Raw genomic sequence first — 26,645 nt, 5'->3', positions numbered from 1 at the left:
GGCTCACCCAAGAGAAACCCTGGAGCCCGGATACAAGAAGCAGCAGCGGCATGTTTGTCAATCGAAGAGGGACTGGACATTTCGCAAATAAGTGCGAGGACCATGAAAAATGCATGGATGCTTTGCCTCATGGCCTTCAGCAAACAGTTTAGTCAGCAGGATTTGAACTTGCGAGGGGAGACCCCAATGGATTTCTAGTCCATCGCCTTAACCACTCGGCCACGACTACGGGAGTAGACCAATTTCTGCTCAGTTTGTGTCCAACACTGCTGCCTGACCTACTTGCAACCAACCCAGCTCAGTCAGCAAGCGGAGATTGCAAGATAGCCCTGCAAGCGGGTAAAACAGCGGTCCCACTGAGGAGAAATAAGCCTGCCATGTCTCATCCTATGTAATGGGGTTTTTCAGTACTGACCCTGGGGACCGACAGCACTGCACAATTGGGAAGTCTGTCTTATTCTACTCACTCTGTGAGCACTCTTTCCTAAAGGGCTGACCATCAGAATCAGGTGTGCCCAACAAGGGAGATGCACTGATCCCCGGTAGCAGGAAGGAACATTGCTCTAGTACAGAGTCAGCAGATGAGATGGACCATAGTGATAGCAAGCTGAGGCCTACAAAAAGAAGACTGACCTTCACCCAAACAGGGACTTGAATTAAGCAGGCCACCTTCTGCCATGTTTTGTGTAACACTGCTGCCTGACCTACATACAACCTAGCAAGCGGAGATTGTAAGCTAGCCCTGGAAGCGGCTAAAACAGCAGTCCCACTGAGGAGAAATCAGGCTGCCATGTCTCATCCTATGTAATGGGGTTTTTCAGTACTGGCCCTGGGGACCGACAGCACTGCACAAATGGGAGGTCTTTCTTATTCTACTCACTCAGTGAGCACTCTTTCCTAAAGGGCTGACCATCAGAATCATGTGTGCCGAACAAGGGAGATGCACTGATCCCCGGGAAAAGGAAGGAACATCGCTCTAATACAGAGTCAGCAGAAGAGATTTACCCGTAGTGATAGCAAGCTGAGGCCTCCAAAAAGTAGACTGACCTTCGCCCAATCAGGGACTTGAATTAAGCAGACCACCTTCTGCCCTGTTGTGTGTCACATTGCTGCCTGACCTACTTGCAACCTAGCAAGCCGAGATTGTAAGCTAGCCCTGGAAGCGGGTAAAACAGCAGTCCCACTGAGGAGAAATCAGGCTGCCATTTCTCATCCTATGTAATGGGGTTTTTCAGTGCTGGGCCTGGGGACCGACAGCACTGCACAATTCAGAGGTCTGTCTTATTCTACTCACTCTGTGAGCGCGCTTTCCTAACGAGCTGACCATCAGAATCAGGTGTGCCAAACAAGGGAGGTGCACTGATACCCTGGAGCAGGAAGGAACACCGCTCCGGTACAGATTCAGAAGAAGAGATGGACCGTAGTGATAGCAAGGTGACTCCGCCAAAAGCAGACAGACCTTCACCCTAACAGGGTGGACCCTCAAATTAAAAGTCTGATCCTCTTCCGACTGAGCTATCCAGGCTCTTGTGGAGCACTGGCTTCTCACCTTTTATAAAGCAGCAGTTTTACAACAAGCTGCCCAGAAGAGACGCAGGTGTCACGAGGATGAAAGCTAGAAGCAGTTATGGCACAGAGAGCGAAGGACCATAGATGGCACAATTACCGTCACAGAAAGCTAAAGCAATACTGCAAATCCTTCCGGAAATGGGAAGAGTTCGAACCTGCGCAGGGAGACCCCAATGGATTTCAAGTCCATCGTCTTAACCTCTCGGCCACGACTACGCCTAATGTTAGAAAGCAATCCCCCTTGTCTGATGGCGCCCTGCACAGGCCAAGCTTCAGAAACAAAATCACGCAGAACGATGAGGTGGTAAAAAATGTTCAACCTTCCCGTATACTCAACGGCAGAGGGTTGCCGTTATCCGGATTCGAACCGGGGTTGCTGCAGCCACAACGCAGAGTACTAACCACTATACTATCACGGCGTGCCACTGGCTCACCCAAGACAATCCCTGGAGCCCGGATAGAAGAAGCAACAGCGGCGTGTTTGTCCATCGAAGAGGGACTGGACATTTCACAAATAAGTGCGAGGACCGTGAAAAATGCATGGATGCCTTGCCTCATGGCCTTCAGCAAACAGTGTAGTCGGCAGGATTCGAATCTGCACGGGGAGACCCCAATGGATTTCTAATCCATCGCCTTAACCACTCGGCCACGACTACGGCAGTAGACCAATTTTTGCTCAGTTTGTGTCCAACACTGCTGCCTGACCTACTTGCAACCAAACCAGCTCAGTCAGCAAGCGGAGATTGCAAGCTAGCCCTGCAAGAGGGTAAAACAGCGGTCCCACTGAGGAGAAATCAGCCTGCCATGTCTCATCCTATGTAATGGGGTTTTTCAGTACAGACCCCGGGGACCGACAGCACTGCACAATTGGGAAGTCTGTCTTATTCTACTCACTCTGTGAGCACTCTTTTCTAAAGGGCTGACCATCAGAATCAGGTGTGCCAAACAAGGGAGGTGCACTGATACCCTGGAGCAGGAAGGAACACCGCTCCAGTACAGATTCAGAAGAAGAGATGGACTGTAGTGATAGCAAGGTGACTCCGCCAAAAGCAGACAGAACTTCGCCCGAAGAAGGACTTGAACCCCGGACGATCAGATTAAAAGTCTGATGCTCTACTGACTGAGCTACCCGGGCTCTTGTGGAGCACTGGCTTCTCACCTTTTATAAAGCAGGAGTTTTACAACAAGCTGCCCAGAAGAGACGCAGGTGTCACGAGGATGAAAGCTAGAAGCAGTAATGGCACAGAGAGCGAAGGACCATAGAAAGCACAATTATCGTCACAGAAAGCTAAAGCAATACTGCAAAGCCCTCTCTCGGCCACGACTACGCCAAATGTTAGAAAGCAAGCCCCCTTGTCTGATGGCGCCCTGCACAGGCCAAGCTTCAGAAAAAAAATCACGCAGAAAGATGAAGTGGTAAAAAATTTTCAACCTTCCCGTATACTCAACGGCAAAGGGTTGCCGTGACTCGGATTAGAACCGGGGTTGCTGCTGCCACAACGCAGAGTTCTAACCAATATACTATCACGGCGTGCCACTGGCTCACCCAAGACAACCCCTGGAGCCCAGATACAAGAAGCAGCAGCGGCGTGTTTGTCCATCCAAGAGGGACTGGACATTTCGCAAATAAGTGCGAGGACCGTGAAAAATGCATGGATGCTTTGCCTCATGGCCTTCAGCAAACAGCGTAGTCAGCAGGATTCGAACCTGCGCGGGGAGACCCCAATGGATTTCAAATCCATCGCCTTAACCACTCGGCCACGACTACGGGAGTAGACCAATTTCTGCTCAGTTTGTGTTCAACACTGCTGCCTGACCTACTTGCAACCAACCCAGCTCAGTCAGCAAGCGGAGATTGCAAGCTAGCCCTGCAAGCGGGTAAAACAGCGATCCCACTGAGGAGAAATCAGGCTGCCATGTCTCATCCTATGTAATGGGGTTTTTCAGTACTGGCCCTGGGGACCGACAGCACTGCACAATTGGGAAGTCTGTCTAGAGTTTTAATACACCTTCTGGTGCTACTTGGACACGTCATCAGTGAAAAACCCGAGGTCATAGGGTGTTTCGGGTCTTTAATCTTCATACACCCTCACCCGGGCGACCCAGCCGGGGGTGATCAGTCCCCGGCTTGTGTCCAAGTGGCATGTTGCTCCACGGATCCCCCCTACGGATCTACAGCCACCGAGAAGCCCTTTCTGCGGCCTCTAAGATGTTTGCGGTGGCTTTTTTCAATTGCAGTCCTTTCACTCCAAGGAGTTTGAGGGTTCGCAGCAGTGAGTGGCCAGCGAAGCCTCGGCACCCGACCTCGACTGGCTCGCAGCGAGTTTTCCAGCCATTGTTCCGGCACTCCGAGCTGAGCCCTGCGTAGTTAGCCCTCTTGCGCTCGTGGGCCTCTTCAATATGGTCTTCCCAGGGGACAGTTAGTTCCAGGATAACCACTTGCTTGGTAGACTCAGATGTTAGTACCATGTCTGGGCGGAGAGAAGTGTCTGTGATGTTGCCTGGGAACTTAAGCTGCCTTCCAAGGTCAACCTGAAGCTGCCAATCACGAGCAGTGGAGAGGAGCCCCCCCCCGTAGAGCTAGGCCGGTGGAATTGTTCCTTCTGCCCAGCTCTAATGAAGGTGATTGTCTGTTTGGGGGCTACCTGGGTCTTGCTGAGCTGGATCGCTGTGCAGATGGAGTCCGCCAAAGCCTTTAGCACCTGGTCGTGGCGCCAGCGGTACCGCCCTTCCCCTAGCGCTCTTAAAAATCTTATGTCTTATTCTACTCAGTCTGTGAGCACTCTTTCCTAAAGGGCTGACCATCAGAATCAGGTTTGCCGAACAAGGGAGATGCACTGATCCCCGGGAGCAGAAAGGAACATCGCTCTAGTACAGAGTCAGCAGAAGAGATGGACCGTAGTGATAGCAAGCTGAGGCCTACAAAAAGAAGACTGACCTACGCCCAAACAGGGACTTGAATTAAGCAGACCACCTTCTGCCATGTTGTGTGTAACACTGCTGCCTGACCTACTTGCAACCTAGCAAGCCGAGATTGTAAGCTACCCCTGGAAGCGGCTAAAACAGCAGTCCCACTGAGGAGAAATCAGGCTGCCATGTCTCATCCTATGTAATGGGGTTTTTCAGTACTGGCCCTGGGAACCGACAGCACTGCACAAATGGGAGGTCTGTCTTATTCTACTCACTCCGTGAGCACTCTTTCCTAAAGGGCTGACCATCAGAATCATGTGTGCCGAACAAGGGAGATGTACTGACCCCCTGGAGAAGGAAGGAACATCGCTCTAATACTGAGTCAGCAGAAGAGATGGACCCGTAGTGATAGCAAGCTGAGGCCTCCTAAAAGTAGACTGACCTTCGCCCAAACAGGGACTTGAATTAAGCAGACCACCTTCTGCCCTGTTGTGTGTCACATTGCTGCCTGACCTACTTGCAACCTAGCAAGCCGAGATTGTAAGCTAGCCCTGGAAGCGGGTAAAACAGCAGTCCCACTGAGGAGAAATCAGGCTGCCATGTCTCATCCTATATAATGTGGTTTTTCAGTGCTGGGCCTGGGGACCGACATCACTGAACAATTCGGAGGTCTGTCTTATTCTACTCACTCTGTGAGCGCGCTTTCCTAACGAGCTGACCATCAGAATCAGGTGTGCCAAACAAGGGAGGTGCACTGATACCCTGGAGCAGGAAGGAACACCGCTCCAGTACAGATTCAGAAGAAGAGATGGACCGTAGTGATAGCAAGGTGACTCCGGCAAAAGCAGACAGACCTTCACCCTAACAGGGACTTGAACCCTGGACCCTCAAATTAAAAGTCTGATTCTCTACCGACTGAGCTATCCAGGCTCTTGTGGAACACTGGCTTCTCACCTTTTATAAAGCAGCAGTTTTACAACAAGCTGCCCAGAAGAGATGCAGGTGTCACAAGGATGAAAGCTAGAAGCAGTTATGGCACAGAGAGCGAAGGACCATAGAAGGCACAATTACCGTCACAGAAAGCTAAAGCAATACTGCAAATCCCTCCCGTAGTCGACAGAGTTCGAACCTGCGCAGGGAGACCCCAATGGATTTCAAGTCAATCGCCTTAACCTTTTTTTTTTTTTTTTTTTATTTATTGAAGAAATTAATCAATTCAAACATACATATCAATTATTCACATACAAAAGTACATAAGATTCTTTCTTTGACATAAAAAATTCCTAAAATCTTGAATTGACAGACATCTTACTTACAATTTAAAGAAAGAAGTCATTAAATAGTTTAATCTTTTAAAAATGAAAATTCAATTCCCAGCTCTTTGAAGACCATTAATACCTCCTGAGTAAAAATATTATAAAAAACATCAATCGTTTCCTCCAATTTAAAATAACAAAAAAGACATCCAACATATTTTTCAACTTTTCTCCTAAACACATTCCATACATCAATTAAAGCATTGTCCTTTTTCACCACCACTCTTCTTTCCCATATCACACTTTTCATCAGCATCACAAGTAAATTAATCAGCTTCTCATGTTTATATTTCTCATTAATGCCCAACATTAACACCTTTTCCCACTCAAAGTTTCCATTTCCCTCTCCTCTCAAAATTAAAAACATGCTTTTACATCTCTCATTAAAATCTTTCAGCTTATCACAATATAAAAACAAGTGTAAAAACCCTTCATCTGCATCTTGGAATACTTTACATATTGCACTTTCCTCCATCCCAATTTTGCTTAAAATCACATCTGTGAACACTGCTTTGTTCCTGATAAAATATTCCATATTCTCCAGTTTAGTCTGTACAATTTTCCCATTTATATTCCCCCATATTTTCTCTTCTGTTACATCATTGAACATCCGTAGCCAGTATTCATTTACAACAGGTTTCTTGAAAACCACATCTCTAAAAAAACAATAAAACATTTTCACAGTACATTCTTTAAAAGCACACAATTTTCCCCCCATATTTACATACACATCTTTTCCTTGATTTTCTTCTTCCATATTTTCAATTCTCTTTATCCATTCTTTAGGTATAGCATTCTTAATTAAATCATATTTGTTTGTAATCTCTTGTCTGCTATAATCCTCCTTTGCATCCTCCATCACATCCACAATGTATTGCACTGGTAAAAACCCCTCTTTGAATTCATATAAAACATCTCTGACTTTCATGATTCCAACATCCCACCATTTCTTAAAAAAAACCTGCTTCCCTTGATTTAAAATGCAGTTGTTTAAGAATAAAGGCTGATTTAAAATGTTCTCTCTACCTTGTGGCTTAAAATGCACATTATCTAAAAATTTTCCCCATGCTCTCATCAGTTCTTTATAAAATTCTGGCAGCCCCTCCGTCATCCAATTTGTTGTTTTCATCCATAAAATGTTGTCCCCCAGATTAAAATGACTACACTTGTTTAAAAAATGCCCCATTGTTCTTTTCCATGCTGCTTTATTTTCTTCGTCTAGATATTTGCTTATGATTTTCACCCTTAAACTGTTCTTTCTTTGCTCCACGTCCATTAGCCCTAGCCCCCCCTTCCCCACTGCTCCTATTAAAGTGTTATATGCAATTCTCGGTGGCTTTCCTTCCCATAAAAAATCTAAAAAACATTTTTTCAGCCTTTTTTCTGTCCACAACGGCATTGAAGCCACATATAAAATATGCCATAACTTAGAAACCATTAAAACATTCAAAATTAAAACCCTCCCCTTCAAAGTTAAGGACATTAATCTCCAAAAATTCAACCTTCTCTCGATCCCTCCTAACATCTCATCCCACATAATTCCTTCTGCTTTGGTTTCATCCCTCCCCATTAAAACACCTAAAATCTATATTTCATTCATTTCCTTAAAATTAAAGTGCGCCGTTAAAACCTCACTTCCCCCGAATCTCATGCATACTGTTTTATCCTCGTTCACTTTAGCCCCTGATCCCCTGCAAAATGTTTGTACTATTTTCATTGCTTCCCTTACACTCAACAGATCTTGCAGCAATAGCGTAGTATCATCAGCGTATTGAAATATTTTATTCTCTCCTCCCTCTATGCCTATTCCTTTTATTCTCCCTTCCTGTTCTACCATTAACCCAGAGTTCGAACCTGCGCAGGGAGACCCCAATGGATTTCAAGTCCATCGCCTTAACCTCTCGGCCACGACTACGCCTAATGTTAGGTAGTACACATAATGGGTTCGTGGAAAAAACCCCATTCATTTAAATTGCCATATACCGCATAATGGTTCGAAGGGATTGTACTGTCAATTTGGATCCATTTTCTTCTTTAGAAAACTGGCCAACGGGACGAGTCGGCTTACCCACTTTTTCAGTAGGGAATCCGCAGTAAACCAAGTATTGACACCTCTAGGGGGTGATGTTGACCACCGGGAGAGCCCCCCCACCACCACCCCCACCTCCCACGAACCCTATAAAGGTCCTTTTGCCATCGTTCTGCTGGCCGTTGGGGGTATTCGCTCCCAGGACCCTATTATTTGGCCTTTCTCCTATTAAACGAATGGCCGGGGCAGTTCTAGGGTGGGCTTCGCATCCCAGCGGGCCGCGTTTTGTCCACCCGCCATATGGGCCCGCTTAGCGGACCCCCGTGACCACGAACCCTATAAAGGTCCTTTTGCCATCGTTCTGCTGGCCATTGGGGGTATTCGCTCCCAGGACCCTATTATTTGGCCTTTCTCCCATTAAACGAATGGCCGGGGCTGTTCTAGGGTGGGCTTCGCATCCTAGCGAGCTGCGTTTTGTCCACCCGCCATATGGGTCCGCTGTGCAGACCCCCGTGACCACGAACCCATTATTTGTCCATTTAACCATTATCATCGCGGATCGGACCCTCCAGCCGCGAGGACCCCCGACCCGGACCCCCGGTCCCACGGAACCACTATTTGTCCACTTTTCCACTATTTTTACGGAACGTTCCCAAAAGGGTCCCAGAGGTGGGGGGTGGGCGTCCCCGCCCAGCGGGCGCTCACCGGCGCCCCCTCTGGCCATTTCGGGGTCGCCGACGCAAGTCGCTCCGATCGGCCCGCGGTCTCGGTGAGGTCACTGGGGGGGCCCCACGGACCCCGCTGTGAAATTTGGGACCCCTGGGACGTTTCTAAAAAAATCCCACCTGCCATTTATTCCCATGCTTTCGGCCTAGCGGATTCGTGGACACGACTCCCAAGGGTCCGATCGGGCCAAATTTTGGATATGTGTCTCGAGGGCATCCCCTCGACCAGGCACAGAAGTCTGGTGGCCCTACGACCTTCTTTAGGGGTCAAACGGTCACAGAAGGGACCCCACGTCCACAAAAGCGGTACGCGTTTTGATGGGAGGTGGGACGTCCACAGTTCGGAGACGATAGGTTGTAGGGCCCCCAGATTTGAGATTCTGGCTTCTCAGGGGCCCCTCAACAAGGGCTCCGAAACACGTAGTCGTAGGCCCCATGGAAAAAAAGGGCATCGCGCTAGGTCCTCACGCTTTTGACAGCACGTTCTAGGGGCCCTCAGGAGCAACCGATCCAAATTTTGGGCCCCTAGGACGTTTCTAAAAAAACCCTCCTGCCATTTACTTGAATGTGTTCGGCCTAGCGGTTTCGTGGACACGGCTCGCCGGGGTCCGATCGGGCCGAATTTTGGATATGTGTCTCATGGGGGCCACCTCGACCGGGCATAGAAGTCTGGTGACCCTACGACCTTATTTAGGGGTCAAAGGGTCAAAAAAGGGAGCGCTTGTCCACCAAACCGGTACGCGTTTACATTGGAGATGGGACATCCGCCCTTCGGAGACGATGGGTCGTAGGGCCCCGAGATTCGAGATTCTCGCATCTCAGAGGCCCCTCTCCCATGTCCCCAAAGCACGAAGCTGTAGGACCTTGAAAAAATAATTCCCATCCGGCACCCTGAAATCTCTCAAAAGGCTCTGATCATGTAAGAGTCAGAGAGGGCTGAGGGAGAGATTTTGTGCAGGAGGCTCCGAATTATCCCCTCGCCTTAGGGCCCCGCTCTTTCGGCAGCTCAATCGGGGCGGCCCCTGGACCCACCGATCCGAATTTCGGGCCCCTGGGTCTTTTCTAAAAAAGTCCCACCTGCCATATATTTGAATGGGGTTCAAATAAATTGCGGGTGGACATGCACCACATGTGGTTTTCTATGCATAATTCTACAGTATTATGGGACAAAACTTACAAAAATGGGTTCCTCGGAGCTTGCAGAGTACAGCAGATGAGACTTCAACCACGAAATCGCTGAAATTGATCCGTCCACGGAACCATTAGGAAGGGCGTGCTGAATAAATGGCAAATGGGAGGTTTTTTTTAAAAAAAATGTCCATTTACAATTTATTCAGCGGGACCTCCGTAGTGCTCTGGTGGACATAATTTTTTATGCATATTTTACATTATTATTGGATAAAACTTACAAAAATGGATTCCTCTGGGTGTCCTGAGTACAGTAAAGGTCTTTTCATTAACAATAACACACATTTGAAATAAAAAAAGTTAAATACAGTTGCTATTTAATGAAAAGTGAGATACGCACCACATGTGGTGCACATGTGTGCCAAAATTCAACGCTCATTTTTATGCAAATTCTACAGTATTATGGGTTAAAACTTACAAAAATTGATTCCTCTGAGTGCCCTGAGTACAGTACAACTGTTTTCTCTCGGCCTCATAAAAAAAATTTTCTTCCGACTTCCACCCCCCTTGAGCTGCCTTCTCTAGCCGGGGAGGGTGCACCCTGGCCGGCATGGATGAGTAGGTGCGAGGGGGGTGGATGGTACTATTTTTTTGCAAATATCTCCGCGAAGCGGTGGACCCCGGGGCTGAAATTCAGGGGATCCCTAGAGGGTCGAGGGGCCTACCTTATGCGACCACCCTCTAGTTCCTGGGTGGTCCGGTTCCTGAGTTATCCCGGTTCAAATCCCACATTTTGGGGGGCCGTAACTTTGACCCCCGGGGTCATAGGGACATGGGGCAGGTGTCATCGGATAGAGGGCCACCTGTTCTGACCTTGACCCGATTTTGGTGCAGTTTGGCCCCGTTTTGCGGAGTTACAGCTTGGCAAAGTCTGTGACATTTTGGTTAACCAAAATCCAACATTTTTTATATGCATATTTCTACAGTATAATGGGATAAAACTTACAAAAATGGATTCCTCTGAGTGCCCTGGGTACAGTACAAGTGTTTTCTCTAGGCCTCATAAAAAAATTTTTCTTCCGACTTCCACCCCCTTCGAGCTGCCTTCTCTAGCCGGGGAGGGTGCACCCTGGCCCGCATGGATGAGTAGGTGCGAGGGGGGTGGATGGTACTATTTTTTTGCTAATATCTCCGCGATGCGTTAGACCCCGCAGCTGAAATTCGGGAGATCCCGAGAGGGTTGTGGACACGACGTGGACACGACTCCCAAGGGTCCGATCGGGCCGAATTTTGGATATGTGTCTCGAGGGGATCCCCTCGACCGGGCACTGAAGTCTGGTGGCCCTACCACCTTCTCTAGGGGTCAAACGGTCACAGAAGGGACCCCACGTCCACAAAAGCGTTACGCGTTTTGATGGGAGGTGGGACGTCCACAGTTCGGAGACGATAGGCCGTAGGGCCCCCAGATTTTAGATTCTGGCATCTCAGGGGCCCCTCACCCAGGGCCCCGAAGCACATAGTCGTAGGACTAAAGGGAAAAAAGTGCATCGCACTAGGGCCCCGCGCTTTTGATTGCACGATCCAGGGGCCCCAAAGAGCCACCGTTCCGAATTTCGGGCCCCTGGGACTTTTCTAAAAAAATCCCACCTGCCATTTATTTGAATGTGTTCAGCATAGCGGGTTCGTGGACACTGATTGCAAGGGCTCTTGGGCCCCGGGCCTTCATAAGCTTACTGGGGGAAGCCCCAGGAGCCACCGTTCCAAGTTTTGGGCCCCAGGGATGTCTCAGAAAAAAATGTCCGAACGAGGCTCTTTTCTAACGCTAATGGTCAAATGGACAAATATTGGGTCCGTGGGACCCGGGGGTGGGGTCCGCAAATGTTCCGCATGTGATCTGTGGTCATTCCGTGAACATAATGGTCAAATGGACAAATAGTGGGTTCGTGGGACCCAGGGTGGGGGTCCACAAGTGGTCCGCAGATGATCCGCAGTCATTGTGTGAACATAATGGTCAAATGGACAAATATTGGGTTCTTGGGACCCAGGGTGGGGGTCCGCAAGTGGTCCGCAGATGATCCGCAGTCATTGTGTGAACATAATGGTCAAATGGACAAATAGTGGGTTCGTGGGACCCAGGGTGGGGGTCCGCAAGTGGTCCGCAGATGATCCGCAGTCATTGTGTGAATATAATGGTCAAATGGACAAATAGTGGGTTTGTGGGACCCAGGGTGGGGGTCCGCAAGTGGTCCGCAGATGATCCGCAGTCATTGTGTAAATATAATGGTCAAATGGACAAATACTAGGTTCGTGGGACCCAGGGTGGGGGTCCGCAAGGGGTCCGCAGATGATCCGCAGTCATTGTGTGAATATAATGGTCAAATGGACAAATAATGGGTTCGTGGGACCCGGGTTGGGGGTCAGACGGGGGTCCGCACCGGTTCTGTGGTCATTCTGTAACTTTAAAGGTCAAATGGACAAATATTGGTTTCGTGGGCAAAAAAATCGTCCATCCCCCATTCGGGTAAATGCCACTGTTTTAAACCTGAGGTGTACTGCTCCGTGCGCCACCCTGTGGAGAAGTGCTGAATGGCATTTAGGGGCCTCAAATTTGGGTAAGCTTCCGCGAGGCCCCTCGGGGGTCCAGATCCTCTCGCACCGGTCAGGGGTCTCCCATGGGCCAGCGCAGTCGGCAGACATCGACACCGCGTCCGTCAAAAAATTTTTGGGGTCAGCGCGCAGGTCCCCTTAACCCACGTACACGAGCCCTCAAACTTATACCTGAATGGACGCTCCAAAAAAAAAAAAGGCTGACCATAAGAATCAGGTGTGCCGAACAAGCCAACCAATTTCTGCTCAGTTTGTGTCCAACACTGCTGCCTGACCTACTTGCAACCAACCCAGCTCAGTCAGCAAGCGGAGATTGCAAGCTAGCCCTGCAAGCGGGTAAAACAGCGATCCCACTGGGGACTGACAGCACTGCACAATTGGGAAGTCTGTCTTATTCTTCTCACTCTTTGAGCGCTCTTTCCTAAAGGGCTGACCATCAGAATCAGGTGTGCCGATTAAGGGAGGTGCACTGATACCCTGGAGCAGGAAGGAACAACGCTCCAGTACAGATTTAGAAGAAGAGATGGACCGTAGTGATAGCAGGGTGACTCTGCCAAAAGCAGACAGACCTTCTCCCAAACAGGGACTTGAACCCTGGACCCTCAGATTAAAAGTCTGATGCTCTACCGACTGAGCTATCCGGGCTCTTGTGGAGCACTGGCTTCTCACCTTTTATAAAGCAGCAGTTTTACAACAAGCTGCCCAGAAGAGACGCAGGTGTCACGAGGATGAAAACTAGAAGCAGTTATGGCACAGAGAGCGAAGGACCATAGATGGCACAATTACCGTCACAGAAAGCTAAAGCAATACTGCAAAGCCCTCCCGTAGTCGGCAGGGTTCGAACCTGCGTGGGGAGACCCCAATGGATCTCAAGTCCATCGCCTTAACCTCTCGGCCACGACTACGCCTAATCTTAGAAAGCAAGCCCCCTTGTCTGGTGGCGCCCTGCACAGGCCAAGCTTCAGAGAACAAAATCACGCAGAAAGATGAGGTGGTAAAAAAATTTTCAACCTTCCCGTATACTCAACGGCAAAGGGTTGCTGTGACCCTGATTCGAACCGGGGTTGCTGCGGCCACAACGCAAAGTATTGACAACTATACGATCACGCCGTGCCACTGGCTCACCCAAGAGAACCCCTGGAGCCCGGATACAAGAAGCAGCAGCGGCATGTTTGTCAATCGAAGAGGGACTGGACATTTCGCAAATAAGTGCGAGGACCATGAAAAATGCATGGATGCTTTGCCTCATGGCCTTCAGCAAACAGTTTAGTCAGCAGGATTTAAACTTGCGAGGGGAGACCCCAATGGATTTCTAGTCCATCGCCTTAACCACTCGGCCACGACTACGGGAGTAGACCAATTTCTGCTCAGTTTGTGTCCAACACTGCTGCCTGACCTACTTGCAACCAACCCAGCTCAGTCAGCAAGCGGAGATTGCAAGATAGCCCTGCAAGCGGGTAAAACAGCGGTCCCACTGAGGAGAAATAAGCCTGCCATGTCTCATCCTATGTAATGGGGTTTTTCAGTACTGACCCTGGGGACCGACAGCACTGCACAATTGGGAAGTCTGTCTTATTCTACTCACTCTGTGAGCACTCTTTCCTAAAGGGCTGACCATCAGAATCAGGTGTGCCCAACAAGGGAGATGCACTGATCCCCGGTAGCAGGAAGGAACATTGCTCTAGTACAGAGTCAGCAGATGAGATGGACCATAGTGATAGCAAGCTGAGGCCTACAAAAAGAAGACTGACCTTCACCCAAACAGGGACTTGAATTAAGCAGGCCACCTTCTGCCATGTTTTGTGTAACACTGCTGCCTGACCTACATACAACCTAGCAAGCGGAGATTGTAAGCTAGCCCTGGAAGCGGCTAAAACAGCAGTCCCACTGAGGAGAAATCAGGCTGCCATGTCTCATCCTATGTAATGGGGTTTTTCAGTGCTGGGCCTGTGGACCGACAGCACTGCACAATTCGGAGGTCTGTCTTATTCTACTCACTCTGTGAGCGCGCTTTCCTAACGAGCTGACCATCAGAATCAGGTGTGCCAAACAAGGGAGGTGCACTGATACCCTGGAGCAGGAAGGAATACCGCTCCAGTACAGATTCAGAAGAAGAGATGGACCGTAGTGATAGCAAGGTGACTCCGCCAAAAGCAGACAGACCTTCACCCGAACAGGGATTTGAGCCCTGGACCCTCAGATTAAAAGTCTGATGCTCTACCGACTGAGCTATCCGGGCTCCTGTGGAGCACTGGCTTCTCACCTTTTATAAAGCAGCAATTTTACAACAAGCTGGCCAGAAGAGACGCAGGTGTCACGAGGATGAAAGCTAGAAGCAGTTATGGCACAGAGAGCGAAGGACCATAGATGGCACAATTACAGTCACAGAAAGCTAAAGCAATACTGCAAATCCTTCCGGAAATGGGAAGAGTTCGAACCTGCGCAGGGAGACCCCAATGAATTTCAAGTCCATCGCCTTAACCTCTCGGCCACGACTACGCCTAATGTTAGAAAGCAAGCCCCCTTGTCTGATGGCGCCCTGCACAGGCCAAGCTTCAGAAAAAAAATCACGCAGAAAGATGAGGTGGTAAAAAATTTTCAACCTTCCCGTATACTCAACGGCAAAGGGTTGCCGTGACTCGGATTCGAACCAGGGTTGCTGCGGCCTCAGCGCAGAGTACTAACCAATATACAATCACGGCGTGCCACTGGCTCACCCAAGACAACCCCTGGAGCCCAGATACAAGAAGCAGCAGCGGCGTGTTTGTCCATCGATGAGAGGACTGGACATTTCGCAAATAAGTGCGAGGACCGTGAAAAATGCATGGATGCTTTGCCTCATGGCCTTCAGCAAACAGCGTAGTCAGCAGGATTCGAACCTGCGCGGGGAGACCCCAATGGATTTCAAGTCCATCACCTTAACCACTCGGCCACGACTACGGGAGTAGACCAACTTCTGCTCAGTTTGTGTCCAACACTGCTGCCTGACCTACTTGCAACCAACCCAGCTCAGTCAGCAAGCGGAGATTGCAAGCTAGCCCTGCAAGCGGCTAAAACAGCGATCCCACTGAGGAGAAATCAGGCTGCCATGTCTCATCCTATGTAATGGGGTTTTTCAGTCCTGGCCCTGGGGACCGACAACACTGCACAATTGGGAAGTCTCAGAATCAGGTGTGCCGAACAAGGGAGATGCACTGATCCCCGGGAGCAGGAAGGAACATCGCTCTAGTACAAAGTCAGCAGAAGAGATGGACCATAGTGATAGCAAGCTGAGGCCTACAAAAAGAAGACTGACCTTCGCCCAAACAGGGACTTGAATTAAGCAGACCACCTTCTGCCATGTTGTGTGTAACACTGCTGCCTGACCTACTTGCAACCTAGCAAGCCGAGATTGTAAGCTAGCCCTGGAAGCGGCTAAAACAGCAGTCCCACTAAGGAGAAATCAGGCTGCCATGTCTCATCCTATGTAATGGGGTTTTTCAGTACTGGCCCTGGGGACCGACAGCACTGCACAAATGGGAGGTCTGTCTTATTCTACTCAATCCGTGAGCACTCTTTCTTAAAGGGCTGACCATCAGAATCATGTGTGCCGAACAAGGGAGATGCACTGATCCCCGGGAGAAGGAAGGAACATCGCTCTAATACAGAGTCAGCAGAAGAGATGGACCCGTAGTGATAGTAAGGTGACTCCGCCAAAAGCAGACAGACCTTCACCCTAACAGGGACTTGAACCCTGGACCCTCAAATTAAGCTAAAGCAATACTGCAAATCCCTCCCGTAGTCGGCAGAGTTCGAACCTGCGCAGGGAGACCCCAATGGATTTAAAGTCCATCGCCTTAACCTCTCGGCCAAAAACAGGGCAAAAGGGACTGCTACAAGGGGGAAAGTAAGGGAAAAGAGAAGGAGAAAGGAGGGAAAGCAAGAAAAAGAAAAAAAATTATCCATCAAACTTCATGAACACTCACAAAGGATTTAAGTAAAGTGTTTGATTGGTTTTTGACTATATTTTTAATAAAAAAATTAATAATTATAATAATAATCTGACAAACACACCACAAACTCTTGCCAGGACTTGCACCTGGAATCTTCCACCCAAAGGGTGGATGTGTTACTATTACACCACAAGAGCTGTGTCTTTCCTTTTTTTTACAAACACTGCAAATGAAACACTGGAAACAGCAACTAAAAACAAAATGTTCACAGCACAACACACACACAGCACAACATATGCAACTATATAAAAACCTAACTATATACATTACTATATACACCAATGAAAAAAAAATCAAAGAACTCCCTGTACTTTCTCTCTCCACTGTGCAACAGAGAGGCCTGAGGCTGGACAATACCACCGGCCCTTCAGCTGAGTGTGGCCAGTTGTCTTATTTTTTGCCAGCCCACACTGCTTGCAGATATAGTGATATATATCCTTTGCTAGTCGTTTCCATGGTGGTTCACCTCTAGCCACTCACTCCTCATCCTCTTGGGCAGCTTTCTGCCTTCTCCATGTGCGCTGCCTGGGCTGAGTGGTAGGACAAGTTTGTGATGGCAAGGTATTAGGCTTCTGGAATTGGGGAGGGGGCTGGAATTGGGGAGGTGGCTGGAATTGGGAAGGTGGCTGGAATTGGGGAGGGGGCTGGAATTGGAAAGGTGGCTGGAATTGGAGAGGGGGCTGGAATTGGGGAGGGGGCTGGAATTGGGGAGGGGGATGGAATTGGGTAGAATGAGGCAGTGGTAGACCTGGTTGGTAGCTGGGAAAGGGTGGGTAGGACCCAGGGGGGAATGCAAAGTGTGGTGCTGGTGGGTATATGGGAAATGCAGAGTAAGATCAAGGAGGAGGGGTGGGCATTGGGCACCTGTTGGAGATACGCTTACGAATGAAGGCCTCTCCCTCCTGATTTGCTGAATCCTGAAATACCATGGCCTCATGCCCATGCTGTGCAGGAACAGCTGGAAGTTCGCGCACTTCAGGAAGAGCCTCCTTTGCCAAATATACTTGTTTGGGCAGTGCAGTACCCTGCAGAAGCATGTCTCTGTCTACACGTTTCTGTCTTTTTAGTAGCCTGCAAGAGAAACATTCTTCATCTTAAATTAGCAATTTAAGTGAATAAAAGCCCATTGTCTTTACTTCCTGTAGCATCATTTTTAAAAGCATGTACAAGAAGGTTTTATAAGTACAATCTTGATATACTACTGTGATTGTGCAAAAGTATCGCATAAAACAAGACTCACCACGAGGAGACAGTAGTGGTGTTTATCGGGACCAAAACTAGGTTAGTCTGTCCTAGAACCTCTCTGCTGTCCTCCATCAGCTGTTTTAAGTGGCTGTATACCACCACAATAGATTGTGGAATTGGCAGAGTTTTTCCTTGTGTGTCCCTGGGCCTGTTCCGTGCTTGCTGAAACTCTTTCAAAAGCCTTAGGCAAACACATTCACAGACCCTGTGGACTTCAGGGTCCTGAGCTGCCTGCCCATGAGTCATGAACAATCTATGGAAAAGAAAGATGATATAATCTGAACTGTATACTGGGTTATAAACTAGTGACGATCCAAATAGTCAAATTACCTCTCTGCTGCCTGCTGTCCTGGAGCAGAGCCACTCTGCTTCCTGGATGCTCTCCAAGGTCCTGTCAAAGCCTTCTTCTTAACCCTCTGGCTATATTTTGATGGTACCTTGTCCATGGCATGCAGAGCCATGTACAGCTGGACTATGTTGGCCTCCTCTTGTGATGACAAGGCAGTGATCGTTCGGTTTAGGCCAACCAAGTAGGCTGCCAGGGCATCAACTGCCTCCCAGCCCAAGACACCTCTGGAATCACACTGTGTACTCTGGAAATTGAGAAAAATGCCAAACACAGTCCAATAAACATATACGGTGTTGTAATAATTATTTTGCATTGTACATGCATATATTTTAACTTTACACATTGGTGACAATAGGCGTTTTGCACTGTACCAGATACATTTTTTTAAAAGTAAAAAATAGTACAGGATAGCAATATTACCTGGCTTGATGTGCTAGGACTTGCAGTGTCATCCTCCTCTTCCTCAGTGACCTCCTCATCTGGGGATTTGGGTTCAGTGTCACCCACCTGACTTGTCACCTGGACCTGCACGACAGCTACTGGAGAGTCATCAGCCCTAAGGTCAGCTGCATGGCACACAGTCGTGTCAATTTCACTATCCTCTTCGGGCTCCTCTGGGGGGACTTCAGGCATGTCATTGTGGTGTGCAATCAACTGGTCGCCTCTATTGGACTGGGCCAACAAGTACTCCACTGCAATGCGCTCCCCTGCAATAATTTGTACCACATTGTTAATGGGGAGAGGACACACACACTCACACACACACACAAACAAACAAACACAGGAGAGAGAGAAATACTCCAATGCTCAGCATTTTCCTGTGAGATATCTTACCAGTGGGTTTTCCTGGAGGGGTAAATTCTGGCATCAAAGCCCGACCAAGGACCCGTTGGCTCATGCTGTTTAAATGAGACATTGTGCAGATATCAAATGTCCTTAGGGTTGAGGCCCCCACCACAGATACAGCTTCTTTTGCCCGGCTCATGTTCCACACTGATCCCCGGGAGCAGGAAGGAACATCGCTCTAGTACAGAGTCAGCAGAAGAGATGGACCGTAGTGATAGCAAGCTGAGGCCTACAAAAGAAGACTGACCTTCGCCCAAACAGGGACTTGAATTAAGCAGACCACCTTCTCCTATGTTGTGTGTAACACTGCTGCCTGACCTACTTGCAACCTAGCAAGCGGAGATTGTAAGCTAGCCCTGGAAGCGGCTAAAACAGCAGTCCCACTGAGGAGAAATCAGGCTGCCATGTCTCATCCTATGTAATGGGGTTTTTCAGTACTGGAAAAAAGAATGAATGAAAAATAGGCGGAAAATAGTTTATTTGAATTTGGCGCTCTCTCCTGAGAACTGGTGACGCGCTCTGACGCACCGGTCAGCTGATGGAGGCGGAACTTACAGCGATTGCAAATTCCTGTCTTTCTTTTTATTTTAGAGAGTTTTTATATATGTGAGAGTGTGTTTTATGTTGAATGTGAATGTATGTGCATGATTACCATCTGTTTGAGTGCAAATCAGCCCAAATCAGCTCGCTATTACTGAATGGTCACGGCTATCAAAGTGAACGCGTCTATATGAATAGGGAGAGTGGATTATCTACTTCGGAACATTTGTGTTATTACCATCTGTATAAGTGGCCATCAGCACATCATTACTTATTTGCATCGTAATTCATTGTAAAATATGCATCTCTAGCAATCTCAGGATGTTTTATATTGGCAAACAATGTTAAATCTTTTTTTATTTTTCTTATTATTCTTATTTTTCTTACTCAAATTATTCTTATTGTATTTTTCTACTGCTCAAATAAATCATTTATATGATGTCTAAGTTTATGTCTAGTGTTTTATAATTGAAAAAAACTATGCAGTGGAATGTTTACTGACTAAATAGTTTGTAGAAGTCTTCAATACTATTGGGAAATATATTTTCTTATATTTGGGGGGGTGGGGGGTGTAGACATAGTCTCAGAAAAATATTTGCAGGAGTCTCATTTTTCATTATATTTTATTCAGATTTGAAATAGAAACTCATGAGACATGTGGCTTTCAACCCATTACTTTTCTAGATTGCTCCAGGACTTATTTCATGTATTTTTATATCAAATAAAAAAATATTTAAGAGTGGTAAAAAATAATTCAAGGCACTTTAGTGTCTATAACTTTTAATATTTTTGAGAATTATCAAATCTGGTTGATAAAAAGTGAAGCCCAAAGGGTCTTCTTTCTAAAGACACCACAATTATGTTTGTAACACACTGAAGTAGGAAACTATTACGATTATAAGTTAGTTAGAGCACTTTCAGCTGTGAGTCCCATAATGGGGGGTGCTGGCTAACAGGTTAAACCTCAGGTGGACACATATCTCACTTGCCATTTATTCATATTGGATGTACACCAAATTTGGGGCACCGTATCTCCGCCTCCCGGGGGTTCAGGGACTTGTGGCTGGTGGTGTCGGATAGAGGTCCCCCTGGTCTGACTTTGACCCGATTTTGGTGCAGTTTGGCCCCGTTTTGGCGGAGTTACAGCTTGGCAAAGTGTGTGACATTTTGGTTAATATTCACCACATGTGGTGAATATTGAATATACACATTTTTTCTATGCATATTTCTACAGTGTTATGGGATAAAACTTACAAAAATGGATTCCTGGGAGCTAAAATTTATCTGTCCACGGAACCATTAGGAAGGGCGTGCTGAATAAATGGTAAATGGGAGGGTTTTTTTTTTAAAAATGTCCATTTACAATTTATTCAGCGGGACCTCCGTAGTGCTCCCGTGGACATAATTTTTTTATGCATATTTTACATTATTATTGGATAAAACTTACATGAATGGATTCCTCTGAGTGTCCTGAGTACAGTACAGGTGTTTTCATTAACCATATTGCAAATTTACCTCCTGACCACCATGAAAACAGATCCCGATGCAGTGTTATTTTCTGCTAAAAGGTTGCAAGCTATAGCAGTTTTAACACATGGCCAGTCTTCATTATTACGTGATAAAACTTACATGAATGGGTTCCCCTTGGTGTCCTGAGTACATTACAGGTATTTTCATTAACAATAACACACATTTGAAATAAATAAAGTTAAATACAGTTTCTATTTAATGAACAGTGAGATACGCACCACATGTGGTGCACATGTGTGCCAAAATTCAACGCTCATTTTTATGCAAATTCTACAGTATTATGTGATAAAACTTACATGAATGGATTCCTCTTAGTGTGCTGAGTACAGTACAGGTGTTTCCTCTAGGCCTCATCCTAAGATTTTTCTTCCGACTTCCACCCCCCTCGAGCTGCCTTCTCTAGCCGGGGAGGGTGCACCCTGGCCGGCATGGATGAGTACTTGCGAGGGGGTGGATGGTACTATTTATTGCTAATATCTCTGCGAAGCAGTGGACTTCGGGGCTGAAATTCAGGGGATCCCTAGAGGGTCGAGGGGCCAACCATATGCGACCACCCACGAGTTCCTGGGTCGTCCGGTTCCTGAGTTTTAATGGTTCAAATTCCACATTTTGGGGGGCCGTAACTCCGACCCCCGGGGTGATAGGGACATGTTGCAAATGTCGTAGGATAGACGGCCCCATGGTCTGACTTTGATCCGATTTTGGTGCAGTTTGGCCCCGTTTTGGCGGAGTTACAGCCTGACATATATACATATTTCTACAGTATTATGGGACAAAACTTACAAAAATGGGTTCCTTGGAGCTTGCAGAGTACAGCAGATGAGACTTCAACCACGAAATCGCTAAAATGTATCTGTCCATGGAACCATTAGGAAGGACGTGCTGAATAAATGGCAAATGGGAGTTTTTTTTTTTTTTTTAATTCCATTTACAATTTATTCAGCGGGACCTCCATAATGCTCCCGTGGACATTCATTTTTATGCAAATTCTACAGTATATTCTGATAAAACTTACATAAATGGAGTCTGCTGAGCATGCTGTGTACAGTAGAGGTGTTTCCATTAAAAATATTGCACTCATTTGAAATGAATCAAGTTAAATAGACTTGCTATTTGATAATCTGCAAGTGGACACATATGCCGTCAAATAAATTGAGGGTGGACATGCAATTAACCAAAATCCAACATTTTTTCTAAAAATCTTTTCCCCTCTTTTTGAGTAAGTTATGGCCGGTCAAATTTTGGGACTTCTCTTAGTGTGCTGAGTACAGTACAGGTGTTTTCTCTAGGCCTCATCCTAAGATTTTTCTTCCGACTTCCACCCCCCTCGAGCTGCCTTCTCTAGCCGGGGAGGGTGCACCCTGGCCGGCATGGATGAGTAGGTGCGAGGGGGGTGGATGGTACTATTTTTTTGAAATTCGGGGGATCCCTAGAGGGTCAAGGGGCCTACCGTTTGCGACAACCCTTGAGTTCCTGGGTGGTCCGGTTCCTGGGTTATAACGGTTCAAATCCCACATTTTGTGGGGCCGTGACTCGGACCCCCGGGGTCATAGGAACATGGGACTGGTGTCATCGGATAGAGGTCTCCAAGGTCTAATTTTTTTGTCCAGAGTTTGGTGTTTTTTCCCATCTTTTTGGATGAGTTATGGCCGGTCAAATTTTGGGACCTTTTGCATTTGCGGGCCCGTATCTCTGGCCCCTGGGGGTCTATCGACTTGGGGGAGGTGGCTTCAGAGAGGGCCCTTCGAGGGCTATCACGTCACCGAGTTTCAAGTCACTAGGTCTCTTCCTTCCATTTGAGTATCAAAAATGTGGGGGGCCATAACTTCGCCCCCCGGGGTGTTAAGGGAGTTACAGCTTGGCAAAGTGTGTGACATTTTGGTGAACATGCACCACATGTGGTGAAATTAACCAAAATCCAGTGCCCTGAGTTAGACGTCTTCACGTTTCCAAAAATTTGTGCCCAAACCCGAAAGAGACCCGTAATGTACTACACCGAACCGACCCGAACCCGTCTAATATTTCAAAAGCCGGACCCGGACCCGTGTAGATCCGAGAAATGCCTATCCGGACCCGACCCAGACCCGTATATTATTTGAAATCTGGACCCGAACCCGCTGGGAAGACACAGACCCGACTGGACCCGACGTTCACATATTCCACCATAAAATTGCTATTACAAATCAATAAACCTGTTGCGAAAAATACAGCTTTTTGTCTTACCTAATTTAAAGAGCCGTAGTCTCTCCTCATTGTACCTGACTGCCTGTGATGCATTACAATCCTCCGACAAGAAAGTTATTCATGTTATTCCTCTCGTTATTCCAAGTCCAAGCTGAATCCACTCATTATTTCAGTTTCAAAAGTCCACTTGATGTCACGGTGACGGATGACAAATGCAACTGTGCATATGTACATTCTGACTTGAGTTAATTCGCATAATAACATAGACTGGTTGCCCTTTTGAACTATAATAACGATCGCTCGTGCAATGCCATGGCCACTGACGTTATTTATTTGCTATCATCTGATCTCTGTGCTCTCTGATCTGCATCGAGTCTGAATCTGAACCACTAAAATTTTAAGATTAAACGGTTCATTTATAATATTATAAAAATGGGAGAAAATGTAAAACGCGGTTTGGCGGTCGAAGTGTCCCTCACTGAAACATGAAATGCGCTCGAGACTGCACATGCGTGCTAGCTGTATCAACCGAAAAAGCTTTAACGCAGTTTGAGCGTTATAGAAAACATTCATGTGACAGTTCACCTCAGATTGTGTTGCTGATTTGAAATATATTAAATATGAGTGTGTCATGTCTGCAAGCATTATTACCGTGCGTGCACTTGTATTAACTCTGAGTCTGCGCGCTCTGCTTCTAAAAGCAGTGAGAGAGAGAGATCACTTTTTTTGGCTCCCTCTTTTCTTTTCCTAATTTTACAAGTTGCAAGTTACAAAAAACACAAGCAGTCTTTGATCATGGCCGGGTGTTCTCCGGCTGATGATTTAAAATATAGACCCGAACCCGTACGGGTCCCGGGTCGGGTACGGGGTCGACGGGTCTCGGGTGCACTGTGAAGACCTCTACCCTGAGTACAGTACAAGTGTTTTCTTTAGGCCTCATAAAAAAAATTTTCTTCTGACTTCCACCCCCCTCGAGCTGCCTTCTCTAGCCGGGGAGGGTGCACCCTGGCCGGCATGGATGAGTAGGTGCGAGGGGGGTGGATGGTACTATTTTTTTGCTAATATCTCCGCGATGTGGTGGACCCCACGGCTGAAATTCGGGGGATCCCTAGAGGGTCGTGGACACGACGTGGACACGACTCCCAAGAGTCCGATCGGGCCGAATTTTGGATATGTGTCTCGAGGGGATCCCCTCGACTGGGCACAGAAGTCTGGTGGCCCTACCACCTTCTTTAGGGGTCAAACGGTCACAGAAGGGACCCCACGTCCACAAAAGCGTTACGCGTTTTGATGGGAGGTGGGACGTCCACAGTTCGGAGACGATAGGTCGTAGGGCCCCCAGATTTGAGATTCTGGCATCTCAGGGGCCCCTCACCCAAGGCCCCGAAGCACGTAGTCGTAGGACTAAAGGGAAAAAAGTGCATCGCACTAGGGCCCCGCGCTTTTGACTGCATGATCCAGGGGCCCCAAAGATGCACCGTTCTGAATTTCGGGCCCCTGGGACTTTTCTAAAAAAAAACCACCTGCCATTTATTTGAATGTGTTCAGCATAGCGGGTTCGTGGACACTGATTGCAAGGGCTCTTGGGCCCCGGGCCTTCATAAGCTTACTGGGGGAGGCCCCAGGAGCCACCGTTCCAAGTTTTGGGCCCCAGGGATGTCTCAGAAAAAAATGTCCAACCGAGGCCCTTTTCTAACGCTAATGGTCAAATGGACAAATATTGGGTACGTGGGACCCAGGGGTGGGGTCCGCAAATGTTCCGCATGTGATCTGGGCTCATTCCGTGAACATAATGGTCAAATGGACAAATAGTGGGTTTGTGGGACCCAGGGTGGGGGTCCGCAAGTGGTCCGCAGATGATCCGCAGTCATTGTGTGAACATAATGGTCAAATGGACAAATAGTGGGTCAGTGGGACCCAGGGTGGGGGTCCGCAAGTGGTCCGCAGATGATCCTCAGTCATTGTGTGAACATAATGGTCAAATGGACAAATAGTGGGTTCGTGGGACCCAGGGTGGGGGTCCGCAAGTGGTCCGCAGATGATCCGCAGTCATTGTGTGAATATAATGGTCAAATGGACAAATAGTGGGTTCGTGGGACCCAGGGTGGGGGTCCGCAAGTGGTCCGCAGATGTTCCGCAGTCATTGTGTGAATATAATGGTCAAATGGACAAATACTGGGTTCGTGGGACCCAGGGTGGGGGTCCGCAAGGGGTCCGCAGATGATCCGCAGATGATCCGCAGTCATTGTGTGAATATAATGGTCAAATGTACAAATAATGGGTTCGTGGGACCCGGGTTGGGGGTCCGACGGGGGTCCGCACCGGTTCCATGGTCATTCTGTAACTTTAAAGGTCAAATGGACAAAAATTGGTTTCGTGGGCAAAAGAATCGTCCACCCCCCATTCGGGTAAATGCCACTGTTTTAAACCTGAGGTGTACTGCTCCGTGCGCCACCCTGTGGAGAAGTGCTGTATGGCATTTAGGGGCCTCAAATTTGGGTAAGCTTCCGCGAGGCCCCTTGGGGGACCAGATCCTCCCGCGCCGGTCAGGGGTCTCCCGTGGGCCAGCGCAGTCCGGCAGACATCGACACCGCGTCCGGCAAAAATTTTTTGGGGTCAGCGCGCAGTTCCCCTTAACCCACGTACACGAGCCCTCAAACTTATACCTGAATGGACGCTCCAAAAAAAATGGACACACTTTATGGACACTCTTTCCTAAAGGGCTGACCATAAGAATCAGGTGTGCCGAACAAGCCAACCAATTTCTGCTCAGTTTGTGTCCAACACTGCTGCCTGACCTACGTGCAACCAACCCAGCTCAGTCAGCAAGCGGAGATTGCAAGCTAGCCCTGCAAGCGGGTAAAACAGCGGTCCCACTGAGGAGAAATCAGGCTGCCATGTCTCATCCTATGTAATGGGGTTTTTCAGTACTGTCCCTGGGGACCGACAACACTGCACAATTGGGAAGTCTGTCTTATTCTACTCACTCTGTGATCACTCTTTCCTAAAGGGCTGACCATCAGAATCAGGTTTGCCGAAAGAGGGAGATGCACTGATCCCCGGGAGCAGAAAGGAACATCGCTCTAGTACAGAGTCAGCAGAAGAGATGGACCGTAGTGATAGCAAGCTGAGGCCTACAAAAAGAAGACTGACCTACGCCCAAACAGGGACTTGAATTAAGCAGACCACCTTCTGCCATGTTGTGTGTAACACTGCTGCCTGACCTACTTGCAACCTAGCAAGCCGAGATTGTAAGCTAGCCCTAGAAGCGGGTAAAACAGCAGTCCCACTGAGGAGAAATCAGGCTGCCATTTCTCATCCTATGTAATGGGGTTTTTCAGTGCTGGGCCTGGGGACCGACAGCACTGCACAATTCTGAGGTCTGTCTTATTCTACTCACACTGTGAGCGCGCTTTCCTAACGAGCTGACCATCAGAATCAGGTGTGCCAAACAAGGGAGGTGCACTGATACCCTGTAGCAGGAAGGAACACCGCTCCAGTACAGATTCAGAAGAAGACATGGACCGTAGTGATAGCAAGGTGACTCCGCCAAAAGCAGACAGACCTTCGCCCGAACAGGGACTTGAAGCCTGGACCCTCAGATTAAAAGTCTGATGCTCTACCAACTGAGCTATCCGGGCTCTTGTGGAGCACTGGCTTCTCACCTTTTATAAA

At 48.0% G+C, this 26,645-nt stretch overlaps 6 non-coding genes across 6 annotated transcripts; all 6 read right to left on the bottom strand.

Moving 5' to 3' along the window:
- Positions 1-2,143: 2,143 nt before the first annotated feature.
- On the bottom strand, positions 2,144-2,225 carry trnas-aga (transfer RNA serine (anticodon AGA)). Its single transcript has one exon. It is a non-coding gene; the product is annotated as a tRNA-Ser (tRNA).
- A 1,030-nt stretch (positions 2,226-3,255) lies between these two features.
- On the bottom strand, positions 3,256-3,337 carry trnas-uga (transfer RNA serine (anticodon UGA)). Its single transcript has one exon. It is a non-coding gene; the product is annotated as a tRNA-Ser (tRNA).
- A 9,519-nt stretch (positions 3,338-12,856) lies between these two features.
- trnak-uuu (transfer RNA lysine (anticodon UUU)) lies at positions 12,857-12,929 on the bottom strand. Its single transcript has one exon. It is a non-coding gene; the product is annotated as a tRNA-Lys (tRNA).
- Positions 12,930-13,107: 178 nt separating this feature from the next.
- trnas-uga (transfer RNA serine (anticodon UGA)) lies at positions 13,108-13,189 on the bottom strand. Its single transcript has one exon. It is a non-coding gene; the product is annotated as a tRNA-Ser (tRNA).
- A 1,953-nt stretch (positions 13,190-15,142) lies between these two features.
- Positions 15,143-15,224, bottom strand: trnas-uga (transfer RNA serine (anticodon UGA)). The gene has a single exon. It is a non-coding gene; the product is annotated as a tRNA-Ser (tRNA).
- Positions 15,225-26,538: 11,314 nt separating this feature from the next.
- Positions 26,539-26,611, bottom strand: trnak-uuu (transfer RNA lysine (anticodon UUU)). The gene has a single exon. It is a non-coding gene; the product is annotated as a tRNA-Lys (tRNA).
- Positions 26,612-26,645: the final 34 nt, after the last annotated feature.

The sequence above is a fragment of the Carassius carassius genome, chromosome 18, assembly GCF_963082965.1.
Source record: "Carassius carassius chromosome 18, fCarCar2.1, whole genome shotgun sequence".
Lineage (NCBI taxonomy): Eukaryota > Metazoa > Chordata > Actinopteri > Cypriniformes > Cyprinidae > Carassius > Carassius carassius.
This window is presented reverse-complemented; position numbering and strand designations above follow the sequence as displayed.